Source organism: Mesocricetus auratus, unplaced genomic scaffold (assembly GCF_017639785.1).
Source record: "Mesocricetus auratus isolate SY011 unplaced genomic scaffold, BCM_Maur_2.0 Super-Scaffold_4256, whole genome shotgun sequence".
Taxonomy (NCBI): domain Eukaryota; kingdom Metazoa; phylum Chordata; class Mammalia; order Rodentia; family Cricetidae; genus Mesocricetus; species Mesocricetus auratus.
The window spans coordinates 66122785-66142378 of record NW_024429182.1 but is presented as its reverse complement, the minus strand read 5'-3'; the positions used below and the strand labels follow the sequence as shown (position 1 = coordinate 66142378).

General features: G+C 42.3%; 1 long non-coding RNA gene across 1 annotated transcript in view; it reads left to right on the top strand.

Moving 5' to 3' along the window:
- Positions 1-5680: 5680 nt before the first annotated feature.
- LOC110341784 overlaps positions 5681-19594 on the top strand; it is a 42151-nt gene continuing 28237 nt past the window's right edge. The window contains exon 1 of the long non-coding RNA XR_002383786.2: positions 5681-5860. This is a non-coding gene — a long non-coding RNA (uncharacterized LOC110341784). The remainder of the gene's footprint in view (positions 5861-19594) is intronic.

Here is a 19594-nt window from a genome sequence, read left to right as displayed (position 1 = left end):
AGAGCTAGAGGGTATCCGTCCTGGTGAGAATGCCATTCTGAGGACCTGTGAGCACAGCCCTACCCCTGAGGTTACCATGCTGGTCCTAAAGAGATTGGCGTCTGAATGAAGGATAGTAACTTTCCAGTCCTGCTTAATTGACCAGCACATACCCTGGTCCATACCCTCATCCTTATTAGGAATAAGGGGGATTCTGAGGAGTGGCAGGGTAAGAGGCTGGGACCCTTTGTGGATCCCCTATTCCCCACTGAACTGTCCTCAGGGTGAAGGCAAGTTTTGCCTTTGGGTGACATTGACAGAGGCACCAGTGGGCTGGGACACCAGGACCAAACCCCAGCATCTAGCTCCTCAAGAGAAAGGCTTCTAAAGTGCTGTATCTATTTTCTTTTTAAACACAGATGTACTTAACTATTTAAAATATGCCCTGTGAAACTAGATGCCTTTTTAAAATATAATTTTTCTTAATTTTCTTCTTTGGCAATGTCCTATTTGTGTATAATGCATTCTGGTTACTTTCATACCTGGTCCTCTTCTATCTCCTCCCCCCTGTCAATCACTCTTCTCTTCCCTACAGGTCTTTCTTTGTCTTGTTTTGTTTTGTGACCCCTTGAGTTTAACCGGGGCTGTCTGTGTTACCTGATGTTTGGAGCTACCCAACGAAGGCTGGTGTGCTCACTTGCGGGTACACCACAAAAGACGGTGAGCGCTGCTCCCCCAGAATCTACTAGTAGTCAATAGCTCAGCAGAGTCCCTCCCCAGTCCATAATTGACTGGTGCCAGGCCCAGCCTTGTGCAGGGCAGTGAAAACAACCTCAGGCGATTGCAATAGCTGTGTCACACCCAGTAGGGAGGGAGGCCTATCCAAGGCTTTCTCAGAGTCTCCGTGAAAGAACAAAGGGAACACTAATTCTGTTTCCTTCCCCAGGGGCAGACTTGGCAATGTCTGCTGTGTGTCTGGGGTCAGGGCCTCAAGGGGTTAAGGTTTTGGTTCCTGGAAACCTGCCTTTTCCTCACTGAAGGGACTGGTGTTATCAGTCTGGAGACCACTGAGCACGTGGTTTCTGATACACTGGAGACAATCCTGTGTTCCCTCTGTGCAGCATTGCTTGGTTAGCTTGGCCCCTTGTATGATAACTTTCTGCTGACTGTTCCGTTTTCCACCTGCAGACCATCTATAAGATGCTTTACTTCCAAGCAAACTTGCTGGCCTAAGACATAGCTCATGCAAGACCCTCTGACCCCAGCTTTCCTGTCTTCCTTATTATTCTGGTCCTCTGCTCCTTCCTCTCAGGAACTTGTCTTTGAAGAACCATTTGCTAGTCCAGGTCAGCTAGGACATGGCATTTTGTAGCACCTCACTCTGCCTTTTGGCTCGTATGCTCTTTCCGTCCCTTCTTCCATGATGTCCCCTGAGTCCTTAAAGGATGGTACAAATGTCCCGTTTAGGGCTCAGCTCAGACTGTTTTTTATTCTTAGTACCAGAGCAGCTATGAGTGCCTGCATCCACCACTGTTTACACAAAGAGAGGCTCCTTTGATTAAGGTCGAGAGTAGTGTTTGTCTGTGATTATAAACAGGCATTTGGAAAGTAGTTTGGAGCCATGACAACGTAGCTCTGTGACAATAAGTTCTCACCTAGAGACCAGGACCTCCTTAGCCATGGATTTTGGGCTGGGTGTACAAGTACAATATATATCTTTAAAAACAGCTTTATTGAAATGCAATCCACACACCATACAATATTCCCATTTAAATGTTAAGTGACTCCAACACATTTTTTTCAGAGACATATTCATGCACCGCCACAATCAATTTTAGAATATTTTCATTACCTTCCAAAGACTCTGCACACCCCCAATTTCTCTGTGCCACAGCCCCTGGTGTCCCCAGTCTACTTTCTGTTCCTCTGGGTTCCTCTGTGGTTATTTCATGTAGAAGGAGTCATATAACATATTCTTTGAAGATACAGTGTCATTATGTGGTTCAGGCTGGTTCTGAACTCACCATCCTCTTGCCTCTGCCTCCTGAGTCCTGGTATTAAAAGTTGTACACCACCACACCCAGCCTCAACACAGGATTTTCTGTGACTGGTCTCTTCCACTTATTGCGGTGTGGTTCAGGGTTATCCATGCTGCCTCCTGCTTGCAGGAACACTGGCTTTCTTGCACATTCTATTTTATAGTACTGGCTGAATTTCTGGCATACAGTATGTGCTAGCCACTTCGTGCAGACTGCAGTTGCCGTGGAGCAGTCCTGGCTCTGTTCTGGACCCCAGAAAGCTCGAAAGCTTGGGCTCCTCCCACTCCACCCCAGGCAGCACGTGACCATAAGCTCTGATGCTTCCTCACCTTGGTTTTTGTTGGCAACAAGAGAAAAGTGGTCTTTGGCTCATACAAAGTCAGGGACTGTAAATGAGTTTTGTAACCCCCAGTGTGGTGTTTAAATTTGGGGAGATATGAACAGAGGGTTAAAGCCTGCGGATGCTTCCAGCCTCTGTGGCAGGTCCAACTTGGCAATCATCTACGGAGATGCAACGGAAAACAATCTATTTATATTTGTTTGTTTTGTGTGTGTGTGTGTGTGTGTGTGTGTGTGTGCGTGCGCGCGCGCGCGCGCGCGTGGGTGGAATAGTCAGAGGTCAGCATTAGAGTCTTCCTCAACTCCTGTCTACCTTTATTTTGAGATAGTCTCAGAGCTTGCCAATTCGTCTAGACTGACGGGCCACTGCACCCCAGGAATCTTCCTGTCTTCACTTCCTAATGTTGGGATGAAAGCCACTGTAGCTGGCTTTCAGGGTGAGCCCGGGGGGATCTGAACTCCGTTCCTCAAGCTTCCATAGTACTTTACTGATTAAACCATTTCACCAGAACTATTAAGACTTTTATTTTGGTTCTCCCTACCCCCAATTAAAATATACAGGTGAAATAAAGGTAAAATCAGTCTTCAAAATAGTTTTTTATTGTCTGGTGGGGAGGAAAATGTAGCTGTTATGTTCATATTCTGCTAGGTCGAAATATATGTACAACTGTGACTTCTTTTTACATTTTAAATAAGTAGCCTTGCTTTTTTTCTCCTCAAGCAAAGTCATAATTGTATTTATTTTAAATTTATATCCTGTCTGCTTCAAAAAGGAATTTGAGGCAGCCAGGAAAATCACAAGCTATAAAATAAGCCAGCTCCATTTTATTCTAATAAAATAAAAGTTGGGCTCTCATCAGTGAGACAACTTCTCTTTGTGCTGCACTGTGTGCAAATATTTGGATTACTAAAGAGAATTTATGAAGCAATTACTTTTAATGCTATAAGAGGAAATTAAGTACTCATTGATTCTTGATTTATAAGCTTGAGCCTAAGATCATGAAAAAGCAAATATAACTTAATTAAATGTCCCTTGGCTTTGCTACTATTGAGGTCTTCACTCATAAAGTTAGTAAAACAAACCATTCCTAGGACATAAATGTATATTGGCTCTTCCAGTTGGGAAGGCAAATAATTTACCAGTTAAATATATTCAGCAAAGTTAACCCAAGTGAGAGATTTACCCAGTGTCCTTTGGGGCTTAAAGAGATAAAAGCTATTGTGGCTCTCAGGAAGCCATTGTCCTGGGAATGATAGGCACTCACTTGCTCTAAAAGGGAGTAAACATTTTTTCTATTAGAAATATATATTTTAATGTGCTCACAAAATAGACCATAGATCTGCAAAGGAAACAGCTTCCTAGTGTATCCAGTGGCCGTGTGTTTGCAGTTATTCATGGAGACGTTAACCTGGGATAATTTAATTGAGCCTTCCAGTAATGTTGCTATTTTTCTCCTCTGAAGTGTAAGTGAGTTTTAAAAATTGGGTTCTAAAATGCAGCACTCCAGGTGATTCATAGCAAGCCAGTGAGCTGGTACGAATCCCTCTTTGTGCTCCAGGAGTTATTGACTGGAAAAGACAGGAAGGTGAGAGGAGAGAAAGAAGGTACCTCTGCAGAACCTTGCTTGTGGAGCAGGACCCGGTGTGATGGAGTCGCCCTGCAGGGAGATGCTGTCCCTGTCCCTGTTTGCCATTTATCTGTGGAGTAACAGGAAAACCCACTTCAATACATTTGGTTTTTATTTATTTGTGTGTGTGTGTGTGTGTGTGTGTGTGTGTGTGTGTGTGTGTAGGCCAGAAGCTGATGCCCATGTTTTCCTTAATTGCTTTTCACCTTATTTATTGAATTTATTTCATGGGTAGTCTTGTGCCTGAGTGTGTGTGTGTGTGTGTGTGTGTGTGTGTAGCCTGCGGAGACCAGAAGAGGGTGTTGAATCCCTGGAATTATAGACAGTTGTGAGGTACCATGTGAGTGTTGAGAACTGAACCCCGTGCTCTTAACCACAGAGCTATCACTCCAGTCCTTCCACCTTATTTTTTGAGACAAGATGCCTCATTGGCTTGAAGACCACCAGTTACTCTGGCCTCAAAGGCTAGTTAACCCCAAGGATCCTCCTGCCTCTGCCTCTACTATCCAGGGATTACCAGTCTGTCCCTTTATGCCCAGTTTTTACCTAGGTGCCAGGGATTAAAACTGAGGCTTGCATCTAAAGTAGATTAATCCAGGGCTGTCTTCCTTAGCCTCTACATGCATTTTAAAGGTGCATAAGCATTAGGATTTCCAAGTTTGTCATGGAAAAAGAGTTGGAGAAAGTCTCTTGCTTATCATGGGAGCAGGTGAGAATCTTGTCTTCAGTGACCCAGGAGGCTGGTGTGGGAAGGAGAGTTGCCATGGTAGTGAAGGAGAAAAATGTTGAATTCTGCCCCCAAGCATTATGATGGTGATGTGACTCTGGGAAGTGAAATCTCTGCAGCAGGACCCCAACTTTAAGGCACTTTTTAGGGAGCACTGGCAGCTACCAGATCACCTCTTAGCCTGGCTTTGTGGTTAGGTGATGGTTGGCTGGGCTCAGGGGAGGCTTTTTTTCAGGGATGGAGACTTTTTTCTCTCTCTGTTTGTTCAGTGACTGTGCCTTGATTTGACCTGGCTAGCAATGTATTCTAAACACAGGCACTAAGTGGCCCCGGTGTGTGTACTGTGTAGGGTAGTGGATTAATCCAGAAACTGACGTGAGAAGCTGCAACCTAATAAATGATTCTAGGCTGAGTGGCCTAGAGAATTTCCCCCCTGACATTTCTGACTGAGCTGGTTCTGAGTCATGTCTTTTAGATGGCCATCTTTTCCTCATGTTTTCACAGGGCTATCTCTCTGTGTGTGCCTATGTCTTGGTTTCCTTTTCTTATGAGGATACCCGTCTCTTTAGATTAGGGTCCATCCTAATGGTCTCATTTATTTTAACTGATGCTAGAATGTTACTGGTGTCCCCAGTAATGGACAGGTACATAAAGATAAAAGTTGTAGCTCTACATATGTAAGTGTTAATTTAAAAGTGATTCCCAGAAGGTTTGAACATGTGTGGAAGGTTCAGAAAACGTTACTTAAACTATTGTTAGTCCTGAAAATTGCAAGAAAGGGACCAGTTCTGCAATTTTTGAGTCAACTTGAAGCGAGCTTTAATTAAATACTGGCAAGGTGATGGATTCTGGCCAGGTTCATCTCTGGGTTCCCAGGAAATGGCCACAAGTCACATTTTCCAGAGGCTTAAAAAGGCAAAACCAACAAGGTTTTCTTTTTCCCCATCAGGTCCAGTCGTGGGCAAGTATACACCCTGATGTGTTCCTGCCTATGTGCCTCCACAGTTGTTCCTGAACTGGGATAATCTTGCCACACATGGGATGTCAATTCTAGAGAGAGTTTTGATTGTCAGGACTGGAGAAGCTTTGCTGCCATGAGGATGCAGACATCAAGGATGCTGCTGCCATAAGTTTGGGCGTGGTCACAGGTATGTAGAATGTACGGGGATAGGGGGAGAGCTAGGGGGAGGAGACTCTTTCTCTTTGGGTTTTGGTTTCTGCCTGGAGAGCAGCGTGTGGACCTTTGGTTCTCAGCTTTCTTGGATTCTCATTGGCTAGCTCTGTCTTATAGTAGTATTAACCCATGACTACTAATATATATTTCTATAAGGACTTGTCTTTCCAAGGACACCCTTCTGGTGCATCCTCTCCTGCTCAGAGATCACATGGCAACCCTCTTCTTGACTACATTCCTCAGAATCCTCCTTCTCTCCTATTTCCACCTATCTTGCTTCCCTATTGGCCAACAGTGCTTTATTCATCAACCAATAAGACAGCATATACACATAAGGACTTCCCCCATCACACCAGAATTTGGGAAACTGAGTCAGGAGGATGTTTTGTGAATTGTAAGCCATCAAGGGTGTAATAAGTTTCAGCCCAGCCCCCATGGGCTAAGAATGAGACCCCAATTTCAAAACAAAGGGAAAAGTGATTAAAAGAAAGCACAAATTAAAATAAAATGATAGATGCAGAAATGGTGACTTCTTGGCAGTAGGTGGAAGGAAGAGCTGGAAGGTCACAGAAACACACAGGGGCTGGGTGATGGGCACGTGATCACAGAGCTGTTACTTACATTTTAATGTAGCCAGTAGTGTTTACTGCAGGACAGTATGAGAGAGTGACTATGGGCCTATCATCCTTCAGGGTGGATGGGGGTGGGGAACCCAGCTTCAGAATGAGTTCAGAAGGGTATAGTGACATCTGAGGGATGGGAAGGGCAGATATGGCCAGTAGAATGAAAACTGAAGCTAAAAGGAAGCAGGCTAAAATATGAGTCTCAAAGAGTACCAAGGAAAAGGCATGAACCAGGCTGAAGAAGGCGGTGAAGGGGTTTCCTTCGTCCATTTTCTGAACCTGTTCTCCCAACAGTACTCACTTCTAGCTGAGTATCTTCAGGTGGGCCCTGAAAAGAATAAAAAAAAATTAGGAGAGAAAGGAGGCTCTCGGTGATGTCATTGGGGCTGCTGGCTCAAGCTACTTGGGGAAATGAGACCAGCAAGGAGGGAATGAGAATAGAACAACGTCACAATGGGCCAGATGTGGTGGCACACTCCTTTAGTCCAGTACTTGGGAGGAGGCAGAGGCAGGCAGATATATGAGTTCGAGACCAGCCTGGTTTGCACAGTGAGTTCCAGGCCAGCTGGAGTTACTCAGTGAGATCCTGTCTTGAAAAAAGAAAATGTCACAGGCAAGATGGCCCAGCATGTAAAACCTTGATGCACAAACCGGATAATCTGGGTGTGATCCCTGGAATCTGTGGGAAGGTGGAGAGAACAAACTCCTGAGAGCTATCTGCTGACCCCTATGTATGTTTCCTGATAAACACACACAAGGTACACAAACATGCTCATCCAATGAAATCCATTTCTTTTAATGCTAGCAAAAGCTGGGGCTGAAATGTGTTACAAGAACCAGTATGTCCCATTTATGATGATGATGATGATGGTGATGAGGGGTTGAACCAAGCAAGGTCTCACCCATGTTCTACTAACTGTGCTATATTCCTGAACTTGCACTTATTTATATATATTTGCAATACTAAGGATTAACCCAGGGCCTCACACATGCTGGGCAAGTCCCCTGCCACTGAATCATATCCTTAATCCTCTTTTTACTTTTTATTTTGAGTCACGGTCTCACTAAATTGTCCAGAATGACCTGGAGCTTGAAATCTTATGCCTCTGGCTTTTAAGCAGCTAGGATTACAGACATACATCATCAGGTCAGGCTTACTGTCATTTTTTTCTGATAGTGTAGACAATGTTTATTTTTGAAAGACTTTCAAGATGCTCTTTTTTAAAAGACATTGTTACAATGTCAGAGACTTTGTTAGCTCAAAGGATATAGACATAAAATTGTTGTTATCTTCACTTGCTGATACATTTTCATTGGAATATATAAAGTGAAATCTTGAGGCATTCAAGAAAAAAATGGAAATAAAACTGAAATGGAAGACTTTAAGACTCTTCTATAGGAACCAAGCAGGAAACAAAGAATGAGAAAGAGGAGCGTTGAGTGACATGACCCAGTGGTCAGATCTGAAGGATGCACACATCCCTGTGACACAGATGCTCTCAGAAGTATCTCTGGCACCTGAGGACACTTTACAATTAAGCTGCAACAAAATTGCCCATGTTCCTTAAAGAAGAAAAATACCACGGTCTTTGCCAATCTGCCTCGTAGCTAATAACAAAAAATATGAAAGAAATAAATTCCTAAACTCTTCCAAACCAAACCGCAAGCTCCCCTGTAGGCCACTTTTTTAAACAGAACAGGAAACAAAATGTTTAACTCTAGATTGAATATCTACAAAATAACTCTAATAAACTATGACTTCAAAACCATAGATGTAGCAAAGTCTGAACTCTCTGTTTTCTGTTAAGTGCTTGATTAGATAAAAAGACTCAAGGATACAATAAAAAGAAACTGCACTTTGCAATCAGTTCTGCTCTGAGCCTAAAACTGCACTAAAAATGAAATCTGTTTTTAAGGAAAAATTTGCACATCTTAGGAAAGCAGAAGTATAAAAACAAATAACTGAAAAATTGGTAAATTAGAAAATGAGGTAATTAGTGAGTGAGTGTAAGAGATAGCTCCGGAGAGGCTGTCAGCTCAATATAGCAATTGACCTGTTAGTTTAGGCCCAGAGGTAAGGAAGAAAAAATCACACAAAAACCTAGTGTGCATGCAGGAAATGGGAGTCAAGACTGACACCACCCCAAGGAGCCTCAACTTAATTTTATGGCAATTGGTTTGGCAGGAATGAAATGAATGATCTCCAAGGAAAATATACAGGACTATTGAGTGAAAAGTGTTGTGGGATATTTGTACACTGTGTGAAGATGTATTGCGGTGATTGGTGTAATAAAGATCTGAATGATCAACAGCTATGCAGAACTGAATAGGTGGAATTTCCAGGGAGAAAGAGGATCCTGGACAGAAGAAAGGCAGAGGAAGCAGTATGGAGATGAGGCGACACCATGTGACAGAATGTAAGAACTAGTGGAAAAGACACCTAAGCTAAGACTGAGCTTTCATAGTTAATAATATGCCTTTGTGTCATTATTTGAGGGCTGGTGATACAAAGATATTGTAACAAGAAAACTTGCTACATTTGTCTTGTCTGGCTGGTGACTCTACCTTTCCTCTTCCCAGCATCCTCTTTCCCCCTGGAAATCCTGCCTATTCTCTCCTGCCTAGCTATTGGCCATTCAGCTCTTTATTATACCAATCAGAGCAACACAGCTTTACACAGTGTACAAATATCCCACAGCATTCCCCTCATTGTCTAAATTAAAAGGAAAGCTTTTAACTCTAACACAGTAAAATAATATACAATAAGAACAAGTATCAGGCATTATCTAAATAAAAAGGGAAAGTTTTTATTTTAATAAATAGATGGTCTTCAAACACTTCAGAGACACAGAATATGGCATTTAAAGTGCTTTAATAATGTAAGGCTTTAATGACAATGAGATATGTCTGCTCCTGGCAGCATCAATTTACCTCAAAAAAGGATGATGGGCATGGAAGAACAAACATATGGAGTTTGCTTTTATTGTGGCAAAGCTAGCTATTTTTGCCTCAACTGCTCACAGTATGCTGTCCAAATTGGACAAGCAGGACACAAAAGAAGACGACTGTCAAACTTTGCCAAGACAAGGCAAGACAGTCCCTCAAAATTTGTGCTTCACAGAAAAATCTGTCAGATATTCTAGGCCTGTAGGCCAAAGACAGATACCTCAATGTTACAGAGGAAACTTGGGTGACTGTTCAGACTGTTTCTGTAGTTTTGGAAGCTGTTTTCTCTGTATTTCCTGTTTATTCAGGTAATATTTTTTCCTTCTTGGGTCTTTGATGGGGTTGAAGACTAGATAATTATACCATTTTTTGTTACCAAATTCAGAAAAGAAATTTATATAAGAGATACAAAGTTTATAAGGTTAAAAAACATAAAATCTTAAGTTGTTTATCTAAAAGGATGTTTAAAGGTCTAAAAAGATATTTTAGGAGGGCAATACAAGTTATTATAAAAAATGGTGTAGGTATAAAACTTTGAACTCACCAGCATAGAATAGATAGCTGAGTGTTTTCTCTGATTTTGCCAAATGCAAATAGACTGGACTTTGAGAATATAATTCTTACTTGATAATTGCTCTTATTGCACATAGTTTTACTTTGCTATGTTTAAAACCTTCCCTTTTTTATTTACCTGATAAGTGTTCTTATTGTATATCATTTTACTGTGCTAGAGTTAAAACCTTTCCTTTTTATTTAGACAAAAGGGGGAAATGTTGTGGGGTATTTGTACACTGTCGAAGATGTGTTGTTGTTATTGGTGTAATAAAGAGCTGAATGGCCAATAGCTAATAGGTGGGATTTCTGGGGAGACAGAAGATGTTGGGAAGAAGAAAGCTGGAGTTGCCAGCTAGATTTGGAGGAAGAAGAATGAGAATTGTAGAGATGAGGTAACACCATGTGGCAGAACACAGATTAATATAAGTTATAAGAACTATTTGAAGACAAGCCTAAGCAAAGGCTAAGCTTTCATAATTAATAAGTCTTCATGTCACTATTTGGGGGCTGGTGATTTAAAGATAGTCGGATAAGAAAGCTTGCTACAGAAAAGATTACCAGGAATTTCAAATGCTCTAAGGATGAAGAAAATGCCTGAGGTCCTTTTGTAAGGAGCCTTCAGAAGGCTGGGGAGATGGCTCAGTAGGAAAAGCACTCGCTGCCCACTTCTCAACATCCTTGTAAAGTTGGGAGCAACATTGTGTGTCTGCAATCCTTAAAAAGACCCATGACCAGAGATTAATGAATACTTTTTAGTTATAATAATTTATGTCATATAGGGCAATAATACAAACTCACAACCATCATCCTCCCTCTGCCCCCTGAGTGCTAGAATGAAGGTGTTCATCACCAATCCTGGTCCAATATCCACTACTGAGGAAACAGCACCAGTATCAGTGATGCTTACTACAGTCAGTGAACGCCACACACTGTCATTAATGCAGTTGCAATTAGATTCTCTGGGGACAAGGTTTTAGTTACTTAATTCTCAGCAGCTCAAGATCGAAGTGCCTGGAACCTCTCTACTTGTGATTACATGATTATTTTATCATATTTTTGTCAACTTGTATAGAAGGCTGCCTTATGGTGGTTTTAATAATAATTTCTTTGAAAATATTTTATTTTTACTTTTAAAAAGGTGTGTGTGTGTGTGTGTGTGTGTGTGTGTGTGTGTGTGTGTGTGTGTGTGTGAGTGAGTGCAGATGCCTATGGAGGCCAGAAGAGGCCATTGAATCCCCTGGAGCTACAGATGGCTTTGAGATGCCTGCCATGAGTCCTGGGAATTGAACTTGGGTCTTCTGCAGAGCTCTTCCAACTGCTGGGTTGTCTCTTCAGACTGTTCATTATAATTTCTGTGAGCATTTCTGAGTTAAGTTTTGTTTCCAAGCCATTTGTGTTAATCGTAGAGAACTTTGACCATTCTTTCATTAGTTTGACATTGTTGGATTTGCAAATTAACAGCTCTTGTCATACACCTCACAAATCTTTTGATCAGTTTATAGTTTGTCTTTAATCTTGTTTATTTGGTGTCTTTTGACATGAAAGAATTTAAACACATCTATGTAATGAAATCTTCAATCTTATGTATAAATTGGTTTCCTCTTGGTGTTTTTGCTGAGAAGAGCTGTGTCCAAGCCCATGAGCCTCTTTCCCACTGTTTTATTCTAGCAGCTTTATAGTTTTAGTTACAATTTGACATTGAATGCTTTGATACACCCGCAGTGCGTACAGCTGCCAGGACCAAGGCAGGGGAGAGGTGCCTGCCAATTTTCCCAGGCTGCATAGTAACTGAGGGATCTAGTCCCTGGTTGCTGATTTCAGGGGCCATATTTAGGCACTGTTTTCTTTTGTGATCTCGGGTGTGTTTGTCTATCTCTTTTGTTTGTATGGCCCTGGTTGTGCCAGCATCCTGGTTCTCATGTTTGCCAGGGCAACACCATCCTTCATCACTCTCCCAACACTTTCTTTTTTCCTGTTATTTTCTGAAATTCCTTCTTCTGAATCATTTTTTATATTGTTTTTCAAATGTAAAGACTGGACTTCTGCGGACATCTGAGAACAGAAACAGTATTTCCTTTCCCTTTCTCTCTTTGGTTGTTTGAGACAGGGTTTCACCCTGCAGCTCTAGCTGGTCTCAGATTCAGGATGATCCTTCTGCCTCACCATCTGCATGTGGGGTTATAGGCATGAGCCACCACGACTGGCTGTTGTTCCTGAGTGCTATGTTTTTTGTAATATTGTGATTCCCTATTCATTCCTCTAACCTAGTGGTTCTCAACCTGTGGGTCCTGGCCCCCGTAGGGGTTGCTATCAGATATTTACAGTACAATTCATAACAGCAGCAAAATTACAGTCACGGAGTAGCAGCAAAATTATTTTATGGTTGGGGGGGTCACCATAACATGAGGAATTGTATGAAAGTTCTCAGAATTAGGAAGATTGAGAACCACTGCTCATCAAAACCAGGACCCTTGTACAACCTAAGTAAGTGCTTTGTCACTGAGCCATCCCAAGCTTTTATTTATTTCTAAGTTCATATCTAAAATAATTCTGTTTTCTTCTTTTTAAATAAGTATATGTCTTATTTATTCCTATTTTATTTTTTTAAAAAGATTTATTTATTTATTATGTATACAGTGTTCTGTCTGCAGGCCAGAAGAGCGTACCAGATCTCATTACAGACAGTTGTGAGCTACCATGTGGTTGCTGGGAATTGAACTCAGGACCTCTGAAAGAGCAGCCAGTGCTCTTAACTGCTGATCCAGCTCTCCAGCCCTATTCCTATTTTCTAAGAGTAACAACAGGCAATTCCAGAAGAATTTTAAACAATAATAGACTACGCTTGCCTAATAGGAATTGTATGCCAGCCACATGCCACACGTACCACGCTATGCTCTATGCAGATTAATGTACTTTGACTCTTAGAATAACCTAATCTACTTAGATTATTTTAACTGTTGGTTTAATGTCAGTTTGCCACACATTAGAATCACCTGAAAAAGGAGTCTCAGTTGCAGACTTGGCCTGATCACCTTAACTGATGTGGGAAGACCCACCAAAAATGTGGATGGCCCATTCTAGTAGAAGCCCAGGAATAAAGGCCTTGACAGAAGGAAGCTTATTTGCTTCTTTCTCACTTGGTCTTTCCTCTTGCCCCGAGTTGATCTACTGTTGTTGCAGTGTTCCCAGGGTCGACTAAAGACACCAGCTTTCTGTGGACTGTCTAGGTGTGAGGTGCCACTCCGGGACCCCTCAGGCATCCAGCCTCAAGGACTGGACAATGACTGGGTTCTCAGCCTCTCAGGTGAGAGACAGCTGCTGTTGCTATTTTGGTGTGCGCTGATCTAACGAGTTCACTTAATGTGTTCTATTCCTCTGGAGAACCCTGACTAATACAATTATCATCCCCATTTCTTAGATAAGGAGCATGGTATATAGAAAAACGAGGCATCCTGTCTGTTTTCTCTCAGCTAATAATAGTCGAGCCAGAATTTGAGCTCACAAGTCCCATCCTTTCAGAGTACGGGGTAACACTTAAATGCTTGTCTGTCTTAGTATTTTGCTTTTATTTGTTTATTTATAGTAAGTCTAGATGTCATTTTTTTCTACGAAGTCTCTTTGTAATTCATTATATTTTGTAGGTTTATGAGTTGCTGTTTCTGTTTTTAACCATGAGCTTAGAAAACAATTTAGTTAATATTTCTTCACATGCATTTTGCATCGTGTAATGTTTTGTGAAGGTCAGTGTACAGGTGCATTATACTGCTGCATTCTATCCCACAGGTCTGCCTGTGCTTTGGCCTGTGTAGTTTCTGTGTTTTTGGACTCTTAAACCTTTCTTTTATCACACCCATTCTATGTGAGTCTCACCCACTTGCCTTTCAGTCTCCACCTCTCTAGTTTCCCAACTCCAGGGTTTTCAGTTCTCTTCAGCGTTTCTGTACTTCCTTTGTAATCCCTCAGACTTTGCCCGTTCTGGTATTTCTCATAGTTGCTTTTGTTATTATGTTCACTTATTTTTGAGGCTGGGTCTCACTGTGTAGTTGAGGCTGCCTTCAAACTCACATCCTCTTTCTTCAGACTCCAGAGAGCTGGGGATGTAGGCATGTGCCTCCGCATCTGTCACAGTTAACGCTCTGCTTTCTGAGCCCAGCATATCTCTGTTTGAAGCTGTTTCTTTTGACTGTTGCTCTCTTGACTGTCCAGCTTTGTGTAGCTTGTTATTGTGTAGGGATACTGTGGGTTATGTGTAGTTTATTATTGTGTAGGGATACCATGGATTGTGTGGAGTTTGTTATTGTGTAGGGATACTATTGATTATTATACATTGATTATGGATACAATATGAGGAAAACACACTTTTTTGCAATTCTTTGAGGAGTGCTGAGCTTTCTTGTAGCATTTTACACGTATATTGTTTGCTACTTTTCTAGGGCAGTCCTGTTTAGATATCTCCTTAATACTGTGGTGACTTCCCCGAGACACATTCTTTCTGTTTTTTTTTTTTTTTCTGCTAAGGCCAGACCCTTCTGAGACTCCGGTAATGTCTGTGGATGTGATAAAATACCATAGCCAAAAACAATTTGAGGATGAAAGGCTTATTTTAGCTTACAGTTCCATATCATAATCTACCAACTGAGGGCAAACAGGGCAGGATTTCAAACAGGGCAGGAACCTGGCAGCAGGAGCTGATGCAGAGGCCATGGAGGATGCTGCTTACTGGCTTGCTCCTCATGGCTTGCTCAACCTCTCCTCTTATAGTACCCAAGAACACCACTCTAGGGGTGGTACCATCCACAGTGAGTGAGATAGACGCTTCCACATTAAATATTAATAAAGAAAATGTCCCAGAGACAAATCTGGTAGGGGCATTTTCTCAATTGAGGTTTCTTCTTCTCAAATGATTCTAGTTTGTGTCAAGTTGACAAAACTAACCAGGACAGTAGTAATAAAAATGGCAAATGACTTCGTTATCATCATAAAATTCCTCTAACACTCATGGGACTCTTAGGGGTTCCCTCAAATGTATTTTAAGAGCCATCAGTCCAGACATTTGTATCAATACCACTCACCCATTAAAAAATGAAACCTGTATTTGTTTCTTGAATGTTGACTGTCCTAGTTTGGTTTCTATTGCTGTGATAAACACTACAATCGAAAGTAACTCAAGAAGAAAAGGGTTTATTTGGCTTATAGGTTACAGTCCATTATGAAGGACTCCTAAAGCAGGAGCCCAGGGTAGGAACCTGGAGACAGAAATTGAGGCAGAGACCATGGAGGAATGTTGACGACTGTCTGCTCAGCTTCCTTTCTTATACAGCCCACCCCTACCTACCTAGAGATGGCATTGTCAACAGTGGGCAGGAACCTCCTATAGTATTCAGCTATCAAGAAAATGCTTCACAGGCCAATCCAATGGAAGCAATTCCTAAATGGAGGTTCCTTCTTCCCAGGAATGCCAAATTCACAACCAGGATTAGTGAGTACAATACCTCTGGGTGTGTTTTGCACTAGACTCTACATTTTTAGAACAACCATTTCTGGTAGAACTTGTCACCTCTTCTCTATCTTTACCCTATGTTTGTTCTCACTCTCTCAACATTTTAGGGCAGTTGAGCCGATGGAGAGACAGAATTGCTCCCTTAAGGTTACATGCTGCCATACAGTGGTGGCTTTCTGGGTAGAATTCATAGTCAGGTCTCCCCAGTTTCAAATCTCTAGAGCTTCTCACCCTTTCCTTGTATATGAACACCCTTCCCTTATTTAAAACATTGTACAGAGGTGAATGCAGTGAAGTATTTTATTTTATTTTATTTTATTTGCTTTCCTCACTGAATGACCTATTTGTCTTAGTTAGGGTTTCTATTGCTGTGAAGAGACACCATGACCACACCACTCTTATAAAGGAAAACTGGCTTACAGTTTCAGAGGTTTAGTCCATTATCATCATGGCAGGACATGGCGGAGTGCAGGCAGGCATGGTGCTGGAGAAGGAGCTGAGAATTCTACATCTTGATCTGTAGGCAGCAGAAACAACCATGTCCCACAGTGGGAGTTGCTTGAGCATATAAGACCTCAAAACCTGCCCCCACAGTGGCACACTCCCAACAAGGCCACACCTACTCCATCAAGGCCATACTTCCTAATAGTACCACTCCCCATAGGCCAAGCATTCAAACATACCTATTCAAGCCATCACATTGTTGAAATGTGACTCTCTCTCTCTCTCTCTCTCTCTCTCTCTCTCTCTCTCTCTCTCTCTCTCTCTCTCTGTGTGTGTGGGGGGTGTGTGTATGTGTGTGTGAAGGTCTGGCTATGCAGCCCTGGCTGGCATGGAATTCACTGTAACGTGTAGTCTTCCCACCAGCTGCCTAGGTCCCGAGCTATCTCAGCCCCCAAATAATACACAGAACACTGTATTAATTATGAAGCTGTTGGCTGTTTGCTTGGTTTCTTTTTGGCTAGCTCTGACTTAATTATTAACCTATAACTGCTAATCTGAGTATTTCCACGTGGTCTTCTCTTACCAGAGAAAGGGGTCCAGACATCTTACTTCTCCCATGTCCTATATCGTGATTGACTGTGCCTCTGTTTCCCAAAATCCTCCTCAACTCCTAGTCCCTCCTATCTTGCTTCCCTATTGGCCAACAGTGCTATATTAATCAACCAGTAGGACAACATATACGCAGAAGGACTTCCCCCATCAATTCACTATATAGATCAAGCTGGCCTTGAACTCACAGAGCTCTTCATCCCTGTCTCTCTGCCTCTGGAGTGCTGGGATTAAAGGTGTGGGCCACTATGCCTGTCTGTAATGTGTTCTTAGGTTTCTATGTGGCACTGGCAGCTGGGTTGATCTAAGTAAGCTCCTCCCAGCTCACCATGAAGTATTCCCAACTCCCTAATGTGCTCTCTGCTATTACTTCTGATAAATTACCAAGAGCATGTTTTAGCATATCACATCACATACTTTGTCCTGAGAATGATTATTCTGTAATAAATGGAAAGATCTTGTCCTCCCATAAAGGATAGACAGTGATGGCCAATCAATTTCCTAAAAGGGTTTTCTCTTTATTACCACCCAGGGTTAGATCTAGGATAGTGTAGCACACTGATAGGAAAGGAGAAACACAGGATCCCAGGCAGATAACTACTATGCACTTTCCTTTTTTCCCTGGCAGTTACAGAGGCAAAGGAAAACCACAGATGTCTGATAAGACAGAGAGACATCTCAGTGTATGACTTAAGAGATAGGAACAAGGGAAGGGGAGTAAGAAGAGGCAGGAAAACTAAGGGGAACTCTCTTCTGCTGCACAGGCTGTTTCTGATGATTTGCCTCTGTGGATGATGGTTGAGATTTTTCTTCCTCTGGGGATTACTTGTTGGGGAAAGTGGATGCCTGGAGTGTGTACAGCTTCTGCAAAAGCCTCTTGGCAAATTAAATTCCACGGGTTTGTCTTCATTCATAATGCATGCTTTATACATCTCTGTAAACAACTGCTAGGATTTAAACTAGAAAGTGACAAAATAGTCCCAGCTCTGAGTCTGAACCACCCTGGGTGTGTGATCATCTGAAGTCAGCCCCAATCACTACTGCCGTCACTTCAGACACACCTCTTCCTGTGGGAATGGCTCTCATTCACATTTGGATTTGTCGCCAGTGCAGAGAGAAGGCAGAGACATTGAAGCACAGTCTTTCCAGATGACTCTGTGATAACATAGCCCCTGTGGATGCTAGACAACTGTCATGGCAGAAATTTAAACAAGGGAAAGGGCAAAGTCCATATCGCTGACCCCACACTGGCCATGCTGTGAGGATATGGTGACTATCCCTGGTGAGTGTCCACAGCCCACCATCAGGAGACGGACTCAACTTGTGTTTTTTTATCTTTGTGTGTATGTGTGTGCTCATGTGTGTGTTCAGATGTGCTCAATGTCAGGTGTCTTCTTCAATCATTAGCTGATTTGTTTTTATTCTTCCAATGTATTCATTTAAATTTTTTGTGAGTGTTTTTCCTGTATGTACATATGAGCACCATGTGTGTGCTGGTGCCTGTGGAGGTTAGAAGAGGGCACTGGATTCCCTGAAACTGGAGCTAAGGTTGATCTTGAGTCACCATGAAGGCTGAGAAATTAGTCAGGTCCTCTGCAAAAGTAACGCTTAATCACTGAGCCATCCCTCCAACTTCTCTCCATGTTATTTTTTTGAGGCCAGGTCTCTTACTGAACCTGCAGCTCACTGATAGGCTTGATTGGCTGGTCACTAAACCCAAGGGATCATCCTGTCTCCACCTCCTAGGGCCAGGATCACACCCTCTTGCCACCAAGTCTGACTTTTTAACTTGTGCTTTGGGTGATCAAACTCAGGTCCTTATGCTTGCAGGCAACTTTGTCAACTGAGCCACCTCCCCAAACCCCAGACTTAAATTTTTAATGGGCTCCCTAAAGGTCTAACCTTAAGGTTTCCATAAACACAACTGCAAACTTCAAAGTACTCCCTTAGTGCCCACCTGTCAGCAGGAGAGCTAAGATCACCTTCACTACCCAGGCCACAGACTCACAACTGTGCTGCTTGGAAATATTAAACTCAGCGTTCATGCTGAAGTACTGAACAACTTGCCTCCTAGTTAGATTTGGCCAGATTCAAGTAAGGCTCAGGTAAAGTGTGTGTTCTTTGTCCATCATCATAACCCTATGGATGGGGGAGGGAGTCATTTTCCTTTAGTCATGTAGCCACTGAGGTGTCACACTCTAGTGAATAACCCCACCCAAATAAGCACGTGCAAACAACCCTAAAATGCAGTGAGTCACTGTCTTGATCACTTCTCAATCACTGTGACAAAGGCCACAACTAAAAGAAACTGTTTAATTTGGAGCTCATGGTTCCAGGGAGTTAGAGCCCATGACCGTTATGGTGGGGAGCATGGCAGAAGGCAGGCAGGTAGGCATGGCACTGGAGCAGTAGCTGAGGTCTCGTATCTCTAGCCATAAGCACGAAGCAGAAAGAGCTAACTGGGTATGCTGTGGGTTTTTGAAACCTCAAAGCCCACACTGATGTGGGTTAATGTTCTCGTAAACTGTAAAGATATGTCACTTGTATTGCTTTAATACAATGCTGATTGGCCAGTAACCAGGCAGGAAGTATTGGCAGGGCTACCAAACTAGGAGAGTTCTGGGAAGAGGAGGGCAGTGAGTCGCCAGCCAGATGCAGAAGAAGCAAAATGAGAATGCCTCACTGAGAAAAGGTACCAAGTCACGTGGTTAAACATAGATAGGAATTACGGGTTAATGTAAGTTGTAAGATCTAGATCATAAAAAGCTTGAGTAATAGGCCGAACAGTTTATAATCAATATAAGCATATGTGTGTTTATTTGGGACTGAACAGATGTGGGACTGGGTGGGACAGAAACTTGTATCTACAACACACAGTAATACACCTCCAACGAGGCCACAACTTCTAATCCTTCCCAAACGATTCTAGCAACTGGGGACTATGTATTTAAACATGTGACCTATGAGGGCCATTCCTATTCAAACCACCACATTCACACATGAAAGTCATGGAAGTAGGAAGAGGGTTTGT